Source organism: Dasypus novemcinctus, chromosome 2 (genome assembly GCF_030445035.2).
Source record: "Dasypus novemcinctus isolate mDasNov1 chromosome 2, mDasNov1.1.hap2, whole genome shotgun sequence".
NCBI classification, from domain to species: domain Eukaryota; kingdom Metazoa; phylum Chordata; class Mammalia; order Cingulata; family Dasypodidae; genus Dasypus; species Dasypus novemcinctus.
The window spans coordinates 13,890,781-13,903,485 of NC_080674.1; the positions used below are offsets into that span (position 1 = coordinate 13,890,781).

Sequence of the window (12,705 nt, forward strand, 5' to 3'; positions counted from 1 at the left end):
TTTGTCAACATGTATTTAAACAAGGTAAGTGCATATGACCACTCTTAAGTTTGAGAGTCAATGACATAAATTCATCCACAAGGAGGGGAACTTCAGGGGGAAAACCAGAATATTTGGTAAACAATATTGAATTCCCTAAAATTTATCAAATTTGGAATAAATAAAAGGCAGATTTGTGAGAAGTTAATCATAAATCAGGCTAGTTATTTTAAGTAAGGAGAGTATGACAGACAAACTCTAAGATGGGCTTATTGTCAGGTTAGTTGGTGTGATAATCACCTAAAAGATAACAGTGTTTTTACATTATTATGGAAAGGGTGTCTCAAACTGAAACCTTGCGTATTCTGGAAGATGGGACATTAACACACTAATTTTAATGGGAAGGAAATAGTCAATGGGTACCCAGTACCTTGAACTAAGACCCTGATATAATAATTGCTTTTGGTTATTGTCTTGCCAACAAATGAAAGCAACCAGACAACCTTCATATGGTTTATGGGCCACTAGTTTGCAATCCATGACCTATCAATGACTACATTGAAATATCCTGATAATTGACTTAATTTTTTTTTTTTACTTAAAAAAAATGGACAGATTTCCAATATACATGGATGAAAATGACACAAAGATTCATGACTCTTCTACTATCAAATTGCTATGTGACCTTATGTAAATCATTAAATCTTTGTTCTGTTTTTAGCTTAACGGAAAAATAGTGTTCCCACGTTCATGGGGACATTATGGTGTAGATATATATCATTTTTAGACAGCTCTTTAAGTTGGGTACTTATTATTCTACCATGGGCTCAAACTAGTAAATCATACTACCATTCTACTATTAGGATGATATAGAATATCTATTAGCTATTTATGACCCCAAGAGTGGAGAAGAAAGTGAGCATCCAACATTAATACTTACCGTGATGAGAGTCATCATTCAGCACTGACCTGGTAATTTTACCAGGACATTTTAGAAAGCCTCAGATATGACCATAGGTTATATCATTTTCTTGAGAAGCTGTATGCAGGGTATTGTGACTCGTATGTTTCTTTTTTATCTATAACATCTTTCATGCATGATTCATTTATCTTGAAATTTATCCTTCTAAAATATCAGTTCAGTAATTTTTAATATATTCACAGAATTTTGCAGCAATCCTTACCACTATCTAATTCCATAACATTTCCATTACAACAAACAGAGGTGACAATGATTTTAAAATTAATGTGGAAATTTACAAAAAGTCAGTACCTAGAACTTTATTAAACCCATTGATTGATAGAATGCAACTGGCAGAGGTAACTGTTCTCTATATCAGGAGATGATTAATAATATCCTAGGTACCTACATATGCTTGGGAATTACAACTTCTTAATATTTAATATCCATTTTGAAGGTCTGATGGCCATATCAACCATGGAGACTTTAAATAGCAGAAAATATATTCCTAGCCCCTCAGGTCAATAGTTAGAGGTTATGATGACAACTCCTGCAGGCTCTGATTCTTTCTCTGATGAACTCAAGCTGTGTGTACAGCGTGCCAGCACACCCAATTGAAAAGAAAAATTTCAGCCCAAAAATTTCACACCGAGAGGGACTGGCCTTTTAATGAATTAAAACTTACTTTACATTATGTTATAGTGAGTGTACTCTACAAATATATCTTATTTTATTTTATTTTTTGTCTCCTCACACTACATAAAACATAAGCTCAACTTATAGCCTAAGACTTTTTCTGTTTGGTCCATGGTGCTATAAGCAGTTCCCAAAAGTATGCTTGGTACACATTAAGAGTTTGGTCACTATTTGTTGTATGAATAAATTCATCTTTGTTTCTTCTACAAAACAAGTATTCTGCACTTATTAACATTTAAATATTTGTTAAAAGGAGGAACAAAATGTTTCCTCAGTAATAAGCTCTTAGAATAATTTTATTCATCCTAACCACTTTGATGAAAGCCGTTGGACAATAAAATCTTTGGGAGAAAAAATCAGTATATTAGAATTATTTTCCTTAAAATTATTTTTATGGGGCCTACAAATTTTCATGAGTTCTTTTTCAACACCTATGTAATTCCTATGTTTATACATTTTAATTCAAGGTCAAATTATATGCAATCTCCAAATAAATGGGGCAGACACCCTGAAGTTTCCCACTGTTTCTTGGATATTACCAGCCAAGGACCCTCAATAGAAGTAAAGATAATTTGGCTCATGGAAATCAGCTCATACCCCATGCTCATATATCCTAGGCCAATAAACAGTCCAGAACAGTAGCAATTTAAATGACACAGTTTATTTATTTTTCCTTTCTTTGTAACATCACACATGTTATATGGATATATGTTTTTAAAACAGATGTATGGAAATAAGCCGAAAGAAAGGCAGCAGATTGTTTTTAAGTCATATTTTAACTGACACACCCAAGGACTATTTATATTCCTAGGTGAATGTTCCTTTGACTTGTATATGTACTGTTGATTTAAGTCTCAGAATTAAGAAGTTAGATGTTAATTCAAATTTTTGTCAGTAAAAATGCAAATATTATCTTCTTATCAGAAAAGAAAACCCCTAAACTTATGGCTTTATTGTCTTATGGGACATTAACCTTACAATATTATTCCAACACATTTTCAAAAAGGTCTCTAAATACCATTTCTCAAATACCCTTTGAATCAACTTTAGAGTCCTGCTTCTTTCCTTTTTCTTAGAAACATATTTGTTCTCTATTTGTATGACAGTCATGTGCATTATAACCTTTAAAAATTAAAAATGTAACCCATCATTTGAATACCTAAACAAAAAAATGACTGAGAGGACAAGAAAACAATAACTGAGTTTGCAGTATCATCTACTATGTAATACCTTAGTTACTCGTCAAAGCAAGAAATTTGAAACTCTAGCTTGTACAAGAGAGTGTTTAAGTTTCCAAGGAAGTCATAAAATCCCCTCATATCATTCCAAAGTTCTAAAATTTAAATGCAAACATCCATGGCTGGATGGCATCAAATGTAAGGGGCTGAACAGCTCAGTCATTTCTATAACTATAAAAATGTATTTTTCAGTGAATTCTTAGTATCTGACAAATAATATCATTTAGTTGACTGTGCTTGAGAGGTTTGACTTTCAAATCATAAGGCCAGTATTTTATAACAATAAATAGCTCTTATACTTCTTTTCCTTTAGCAAATTTTCTGAAAGAGTTTTAACCTCACAAATATATCCCATATATCAGTCCAGACCAGGTTGGAATCTGACAGGTAATAGTGGTAGGTAATAAACAGAAGAGGGAAATAATCTGAGGTAGGTAATACTGTGAAGCTGGTGAATACAGGCTGACACCTAAGTCACCTCCGCTGTGGGTTTTATCAGACCTTCCCATTGATGAGACCTCCCACCCAGCTCAGGATCTCAGCCAATCTCCATCAAAATGGACTTTTAGAAAAAACAAACAGACCTCATCTCAGTCCTGTATTGATTTAAATCAGTACGTTGTAAGGTCAGTCTCCTGAGTCTTTTTAAATCTTGTTTTAAGATGTTGAAATGAAATGCTTGTTTTCTCCCATTAAATGCAGTTGGGAGTAACAAGTCATCAAGGGAAAGTGTTTTGGAAGGCAGGTGATTACAAAGCAGACAATCCCAGCCTCCATCTTTACATACTCAATCAACCCTGCACCCGTTTCACTCCTCCCCATCTAACCCCAACCTGATTTCCCCTACAAGATGAATCTGAAAATTTAAGATGAGGGCTGTGCTTAATTCCATATTCATAAAAACTTAAGTTATTGTCCTTCACCCTTAACTGCTAATAAATCTTCCCTTCCCTTGGGGTCTCCTATAATCATTCTTTAACCAATTTTGTTCTAAAATAAGTCCAGGGTATGATTATGTGGCTATCAAGATATTCCAATGAGATGGCATAAATTTTGGAATCAGGCCTTTCCATGACTTTCTGAACCCCATTCTCCTATACCAGTTTTTAAATTAAGCTATGTGGCTCTATGTATATATTATTCCATAGTCACCTTTTCATTTTGCCACTCATTGGATAAGAAAGGATGGGCATGAGATAGATGTTTTATTAGTTTTATATTCTCTGTGTATTATTTTTATGAAAAAGTCTTCCAATAAGTAAGCAATAGGTTAAAAAAATGTTCTGGCATCTAAAAATAAAAAGAGTCAAAAGTTGTATAAGAGACAAAAGCAATAGTCAGAGACTCTAAATCAAGAATCATAAGCAAAGTCTCATATTTCTCGTGACTAGTGTTTTTATGATTTGTTTGTTTTGTTTTGTTTGCTTTATTCGGTTTGATGCAATTTGGAAATGTCTTCCCTTTTTTATTTTAAGAACCAGGACTCCAGAGATATAAGTAAATAAAGATTACTCTATCAGAGAATTGAAAACTAAAAGACACTATGGTCCAGTAATGTGTGTTAGTTAATTTAATAAAATAAAAAGTACTGAAAGACCTGAAGTTTTATTTAACAGTTGTTCAAAATCCAGACTTTAGAGGTGGTTGCATTACATGTTCATAAAATTCCAAATTTAACAGAGAAATAATTGTGTGCTTGTTGACATTTGTTTTAAAATCATGGAAAGAATTGACTATAAGTTTCATTTAAATAATAATTTTCTTTGTGCATTTGAAATATTCTCAGCTTTGCAGTGATCCATCTCAAAGAAAGAGATTTACATCTGTCCTGTTATTGACAACTTTGAGCATATCTGACATTTCTTTAACAAAACCTTTTCTAAAATCTCTTTTGCCTATAAAATAATTTTCTAATGTTGTCCTAGTTTCACTCCCTACATCTGCCAACTTAAAAAATCATCTTTCCTTACTACTGAGTCCTCAAAAATAGAATGGCTTTTTTATTGGTTTTTCTCATAGTGTCACATCCCAAATATCCCATGAACAAATGCCCACTATTTAAATAACCCTGTTACATTTGAAAAATGAGCCATGTCTTAGTAACTCAAAAATAAGGATTTGTCAGTTTTGTTGTGCACTCTTTTATCATGATGCTTCTAAATCATTTATCTTATTGTTTGTCAACTGTGCTTTTTAATTACCAAATGACAATTATTGTTTTAATTGAGGGGTAGAGAATAGTATTGGTAATCTGTTGACATAATTGAGTAGAACTTTTTCTGAAAGATCCATATTTGTTATATATTTTATATAAAAATAATCCATGTTTTTTTTGCATATTAAATATTGATTGAAAGATGTTACCTTCATATGTGATAGTAATTTTCTATTTACCTATTCCAAATCAGGTATGTACTGAGAACTGTGTTATGAAGAAAATAACAATCAACAAGGAAGTAAAGTATTACATTGACTCTTAGTTAATGAGTAATGTCTTGGTTGATGACTTTTCAAGGTCCATAAAAAAGAAGCCTTGAAAGCACAGTATTGCCCAAAGCATCCATCCCCTTGCCTTGACTGTATTAGCTTGAGCAAGTTACATAACACAGGCAAAAATTTTCTGTGCTTTGTACCACACCCCAGGATGGATTCTTTGGCCAGTTATCATGATGTTCTAATTATCCAAATAAATGTGATTGGTATCTCCCAGGAAGAGGATCAAAATGGTCTACTCTTGGAAAATGTAGGATTTCATAGCTCAAAGCACCTTTCAAGTCAAGTGAAGACCTTTGTGATTAATTCTTCTCACTGTCTTTAAAATAATAAACTTGAAAACATATAGTTAATCTTGAAAGCTACCATTCCATCTCTCTCCTTCAAAACCCCTTATCCTTGAGGTCAAAGGTAAAACCTGAAGAAAGATCTTCCTTGAATCTCATTCCTCTGATCCAGAACCCCTTAGATCCTGTCTCTTTCCCTCATAGTTCTTATCAGAATTTTAAAATATTTATGCTCATGATATTTGATAAATATCTGCTAAATATCCACATCCTCCACAAGATTGTAAATGCTTTAAAGACATAGATTATGTGTCTTCCTTTTGCTTATTATTGGGTCTTAAATACCTACCAGAAGGCTGAGCATATTATAGGAATTCAATGAAATTTTTTTAGTTTTTATTTTTAAAGAAGTTTTAGATTACATAAATGTTACATTAAAAATACAGGTGTTTCCCATATGCCCCACACTTTCCCCATTAACATCTTTCATTTGTGTGGTTCATTTGTTACAATTGATGAACACATATTGAAGCATTGCTACTAACCAAGGACTGTATTTACATTATAGTTTATACTCTGCCCCACACAATTCTATAGGGCAAGACAAAATGTATAATGGCCTGTGTCCATCATTGCAATGTCAACACAATGATTCCAATGTCCCAATCACAGAAGGGACAGAGGAGGATCACTGGTGTGGGGAGTCAGTGATGGAGAGATATGTGGGGAGGGGTATACCTGGGACATGCCTGTAAGACATATGAATATGTTCAAGTGTTCATGGGGCGATTGTCTTGGTGGGTGGAGACCTCACAATAATGAAAGATATTGAATTCCCATCTTGGGAAGTCTTGCTACATTCTCTAATTGAGCGGCAAGAATCCTGCAAGTGCGTGGGCAGCGCCTAGTGAAGAAGGGCAGAGCAATACTCTAGGCCCTTGATATTGATGATTATAGTTATGAACCTTTTCTTGTGAAATTAAAACTTAGTCAAGTATTATATATTGCCTAGGAGTTACCTTCTGAAAGCCTCCTTGTTGCTCAAATGTGGCCTCTCTCTAAGCCAAACTCAAAAAATAAATATTTTTTAAGTGAGCAAGCAACTGAATGACTAAATGATTAAAAGTCATCAGACTTTGAGATAATGTAGGTATTTGAGGCACCTTTCAATGCATACCATCACCATCAAGTCACTACTTACGCCTACACCTGAATACTGCTTTTCTGCTTTTTTGCTCCTTTTTCTTACTCTTCCTATCCCCAAAATCTAGATATTTTGAAGTATCTGCCTTCAGGATTCTTTTTATTCTTACACAGTCCTTCTTGGTAACCTTATATTAGTTTGCCAAAGTACCAGAAATATGTTGGTTTATATAAAGGGGATTTATCTGGCATAAAAGCTTAAATTCCGAGGCTGTGAAATGTCCAAATGAAAGCTTCAGCAAAGATGCTTTCTCAACAAAGTTATCTGCCACATGGTAAAGAGGGCAACTGATCTCTGCTGAGATCTCTGCCTTCTCCTCCAGAATCCATCTCTCAGAGCCTATCTCCTAAGCTCAGCTGTCAGCTATCAGGCACAGGGCTCATCTCTTTCTGTGTCTTCTTTAACAGTCTCAGCTGTTCTGTTCTCTTCCCCAGTTCAGCTGAAAGCTATCAGGCATGTGGCTTTCCTCTCCCTGGACCTCATTTTTTGAGGCTTTCCAGGGCTTCTGTTTTCCTGCAGCCCTTTCTCTCACATGGCAGCACCCATATAATATGGTGGTCCTTCTCCTTTGTCTATGTATCTCTGTGCCTCCATTTATATCAGACCTAGTAGGGAGCAGAGACAACCTGAGTCATGCATCACTGACACCATCCACAGTGTCAGTGGTGACACTGACACCAGATTACTTGACCTTATCAAGTAATCTAATCAAAGGACTCTCAAAGGGATTTAATGTAATCAAAGGGTATCACAACCACAAGAACAGATTCGTTGAAAAACATAATCTTTCATAAAATTATCTCAAACTGCTACAGACCTCATTCATGTTCAGAGCTTTCTTCCTATAAATCTTATAATTTTTAAAAGTTTGTTCCTATTTAATTTTATTTTGGTGCCAATGTAAATGTGTTGTGTTTTTAATTTCAAATTCCAATTGCTCATTTTTTGTATATAACAAAGCAAATGATTTTGCATATTATTCTTGTATCATGTAATTTACTATAATTGCTAATTAATTTATTTGTCCATTCTTTAGGATTTTCTACATAGACAAATAGACAAGGTCGGTTTTATTTCTTCTTTCCCAATCAGTATACCTTTATTTTCCTTTTCTTTTCTTACTGTGTCAGCTAATATTTCCAGTCAAGTGTTCCATAGGAGTAGGGAGAAGGGGCATCCTTGTTTTGTTCCCAATCTTATGGGGAAAGAATCTAATATCTCACCTTTAAGTGCTATGTTGGGTGTAGGTTTTTTGGAAATGTTCTTTATCAAGTTGAAGAACTTCCCCTCTATTCCTAATTTCCTGAAAATTTTAATCATAAAAGAATGTTAGATTTTGTCAGATTCTTTGTAGGCATCTATTGATATGATTATATTATTTTTCTTCTTTAACCTGTTGATGTGGTAGATTACATTTATTGATTTTCAAATGTTGAACTAGACTTGCCCACATAGAATACATCTTACTTGGTGGAGATGTATAATTCTTTCTATACTTGTTGGATTATCTTTAATAACATTTTACTGAGGATTTTCACATGTATTTACATGAGAGGTATTGGTCTGTAATTTTCATTTCTTATAATTTTATAGTTTTAGTAAGATGATAATTCTGGCCTCATAAAATGAGGTAGGAAGTGCCCCCTTTGCTTTTATTTTCTGGAAGAGATAATAAGGAATTTGTATAATTTTTTCTTTAAGTGTTTGGTAGAATCCACCATAAAACCATCTGGACTGGTTGTTTTCTGATTTTGAGAGGTTATTGTTTATTCAATTACTTTAATAATAATATAGTTGGATTATATCCTTGTGTAAATTGTGGCAGATTGTGTTTTTCAGAGAATTTGTCCATTTCATCTAAGCTAACAAATTGATGGGCATAAAGTTATTCATAATATTCCTTTACTATCTTTTCAATGTCCATAGGATCAGTAGTGATGGTCCTTCTTTCATTTCTAATATTATTAATTTGTATTTTCTCTCTTTTTTTCTTGGTTAGCCTGGCTAGAGATTTACCAAGCTTTAAGTTTCATTAATATCTCTGTTGTTCTCTTCTTTTCAATTTCTAATTTCTGCTCACATTTTTATTATTCCTTTCTTATGCTCACTTTGGATAAAGTTTGCTCTTCTTTTTCTAGTTTCTTAAAATAGAAGCTTAGATTGTTGATTTTTTATCTTTCTCCTTTTCTGTTATATTCATTCTTGCTATAAATTCCCCTCAAAGCACTGCTTTTACTGCATCCCATACCTGTTGATAAGTTGTATGTTCCTTTTAATTCATTTCAAAGTACTTTTAATTTTTCTTAAGTCTTCTTGATTCTTGAGTTATATAGAAGTGTGTTGTTTAATCTCTAAATATTTGGTATTTTCTAATTCTTTTTATGTTACCCATTTCTAGATTGATTCCATTGTGTCCAGAGAGCATAATTACAGTGGTTTCTAAACTTTTAAATTTGTTTATGTATGATTTATGGTCCAGGATGCACTCTAACTTGGTGAATGTTCCATGTGATTTTGAGAAGAATGTGTGTTCTGCTGCTGTTGGATAAAGTGTCTATAAATGTCAATTAGACCAGTTGATTGATGATGCTGTTTAGAACAATTTTATCCTTAATGATTTCCTGCCTGCTTGGTTTGCTTATTATAGAAAGAGAGGTATTGAAAGTCTCAAATAATATTAGTGCATTTATCTATTTCTCCTTACATTTCTATCAGTTTTTCTCATATACTTTGATACTCTTATTATTAGGTTTAGGCACATTAAGGACAGGAGTGCTGTGCCACGCACGGGTGTCCTCCATGTAGGAGAGCCCCACATGCAAGGAGTGACCCCATAAGGAGAGCCATCCCATGTGAAAAAAGCACAGCCTGCCCAGGATTGGTGCCGCACACACACAGAGAACTGATGCAGCAAGATGATGCAACAAAAAGAGACACAGATTCCCAGTGCCACTGACAAGAATATAAGCAGACACAGAAGAACACACAGTGAATGGACACAGAGAGCAGACAACTGGGGGGTGGGGAGGGGAAGGGGAGAGAAATAAATTTTTTAAAAAAATAAATCTTTAAAAATAATGAAGACAAGAAAAGAAAAATACAGGGAAATAAATGAAGACATAGAAAATAAATGGCAAAATGGAAGCTATAATACAATCATATCAATAATTTATTTAAATGTAAAAGGACTAAACACTTCAATCAAAAGGCAATGATGGTGAAACTTTATGAAAAACAGAGTGTTCAACTATATGCTATTTAAAAGAGTCACAGTTTAAATAAAAACACACATAATGTTGAAAATAGATGGGTGGAAAATGCAAGCATTAATCTCACTAAAATTACCTTTACTATATATTAATATTACACAAAATGAACTTAAGACAATATGTAATACTAGGAACATAGAGGTTTATTTCCTAAAAAGCATTAAGCTATAACAATGATAAATGTATATAATTATGAAGTATAATTGACATAATTTATAAATGTCTATTTGACTACTATCTAAGTTACAAAATATATGAAGCAAAAGGAGAAGCAAACAGAATAACAAATATAGTCAAAACTCACAATACTCCTTTTTCAGTAATGAATAGAATAAATGAAGAAAACACTAGCTAGTATATCACAGACATGAACAACTTTACTAACCAACCTGATATTTTTAGAACATTCCACCCAACAACAGAATGAACATTCTTTTCAAGAGCACACAGGATATTCACCAATAAAGTTCATATTATGGGCTATAAAATAATAAATTTATAAGATTAAAAATTATACAACATATCGTCAATAACAAAAAAATTTAATTACAAATCAATTGGCAAAATCTGGAAATTTTAGAAATATTTGGAAATTAAACAGCAGACTTCAAAATTATCTGTAAGGTGAAAAATTAAATGAGGAATAAGAAAATGCATGAGATGGCATCAGACATTAACTTACAGATTTATTTGCTTATATTAAAAAAAGGTGTAAATTAATGATATACTCTTCCACATTATGAAGTTGAAAAAATAAGAAAGGAAATAAGAACAGGATTCAATAAAATAGAATATGGAAAGCAATAGAAACAATAAAAAGAAATTTGGATGACAACGCAATGTTCTGAATAATATTATGACAATAAATCAATAACTTAGGTGCAGTGCCTAATTCTTTGAAAGTTAGACATTGCCTCAAAGTTCAATCAAGAAGAAATGGAAAATCTAAATAGCCCTCTGTCTGCTAAAGAAATTAAATTTATAATTAATAGCTTCCCAGAAGGAAAAATCCAGGGTCACGTGAATTATCTTTTGAATTCTATCAAATGTTGAAAGGAATAACACCAATCCTGTAAAAATCCTTTCAGTAAACAGAAGAGGGAACATATCCCAGTGCATTTTAAGAGACCAGTATAACCATATGTGCTGGTTTGAATCTGTATGGACCTCAGAAAAATATGCTCTCTAAGTTAATCCATTCCTGTGGTGTGGACCCATTGTGAGTAGGATCTTTGGGCAAATAGGTCTTACCTTGAGATATGGCCCACCTCATTCAGGGTGGGTCTCAACCTGCTTACTGGCAACCTGCTTACTGGAGTCCTTTATAAACAGCAGAGTCAAGGAGTCATAGGCACAAGAAAAAAGCCTGGAGAGAGAAGAGAGGTTCTGAAGGTCAGAGGCTGGAATCAGATGAAGATAAAGCTATAGACAATATCTTCCATTACCAGAGATGTGAAAATCCTTGAGGAAGTGTTGATTGTTTTCCCTGAACCTTGTGTACTACTTAGCACTTTTTCAGTGCTCATTGACTATTAAATTGAAGACAAATTCAAGTCACCTACTGTTTGAACTTCCTTGTAAACATATACCCATATACACACATGCATAAAAACATATCTACACATACATGTACTCACACACTACTCAGCACTGCAGTGATTTTTGGCATATTGTCAATAATCCTTTCTTGATTGTCAATGTTTTACACAAAAGTGACTGGGGACTATAAATATTTATTTTCATGCAATGGTAAATACACTTGGTATATATACTTGGTATATAATGGTAAAACACAGCATTTGACCCTGCATAGAAGCTTGTTACTAAAATATCAATGACCAGTTTTGATAAACATAAAATCATCATGTTCTCCTTTAATTATAATTGAAATTTAATACAAAATCAATATTTTAACTACAAAATGAACAAGCCAGGTAGGTGAGAAAGGACTGCTTACTTCCCAAGTATCCACTCTCCACAATATCTCCCACTTAGCAAACAGAACTTGAAACTGTTCAGAGAGTAGAGGCATTAGATCAATCTGAGCCTTAAGAAGAAAGAACAGCTGGGCTGGGAAGATGTTAAGCATAAAATCCTGACACTGCAATAATTAGTTGCCCCCTTACCAATAAAACAGGGGCGATATTTAATGAGATCCAATATTTTGTGTCAGTTTGATTCAGTACTGTGTCCTTAGTACTTAGAATAGTGTCTGCCCCAGAGTAGGTGTTGAAACAGTTTGACTCTTAGAGAGCCCTTCCTTAATCCACCTATCTAAATCAGAAGTCCTCATATTTATATTTTCCTATGCTTCCTTCCTTCACTACACTTATGAAAAGTTATAAATATGTTATGTATGGTCTGTTGACTTTCATCGAGCCATCTCCTTCACTACATTGAAGCACTATGAGAGCAGGCACCGTAGTCTTCTTATTTATCATTGTTCCTTCAGGACCCAGCACAATACCTGGCATGATAGCACTTTGAAAAATATCTCCTGAATGAGGACATTATCAATATATCTGAAAAACAGGAATTCTTGAGTAAACACAGAAAGCAACTTACACCAAAAAAACAC

General features: G+C 33.5%; 1 long non-coding RNA gene across 1 annotated transcript in view; it reads right to left on the reverse strand.

Annotated features, from left to right (window-relative positions):
• Positions 1-11,449, reverse strand: part of LOC131280047 (uncharacterized) — a 31,651-nt gene extending 20,202 nt beyond the window's left edge. The window contains exon 1 of the long non-coding RNA XR_009187610.2: positions 11,379-11,449. This is a non-coding gene — a long non-coding RNA (uncharacterized lncRNA). The remainder of the gene's footprint in view (positions 1-11,378) is intronic.
• Between the last annotated feature and the right edge of the window lie 1,256 nt (positions 11,450-12,705).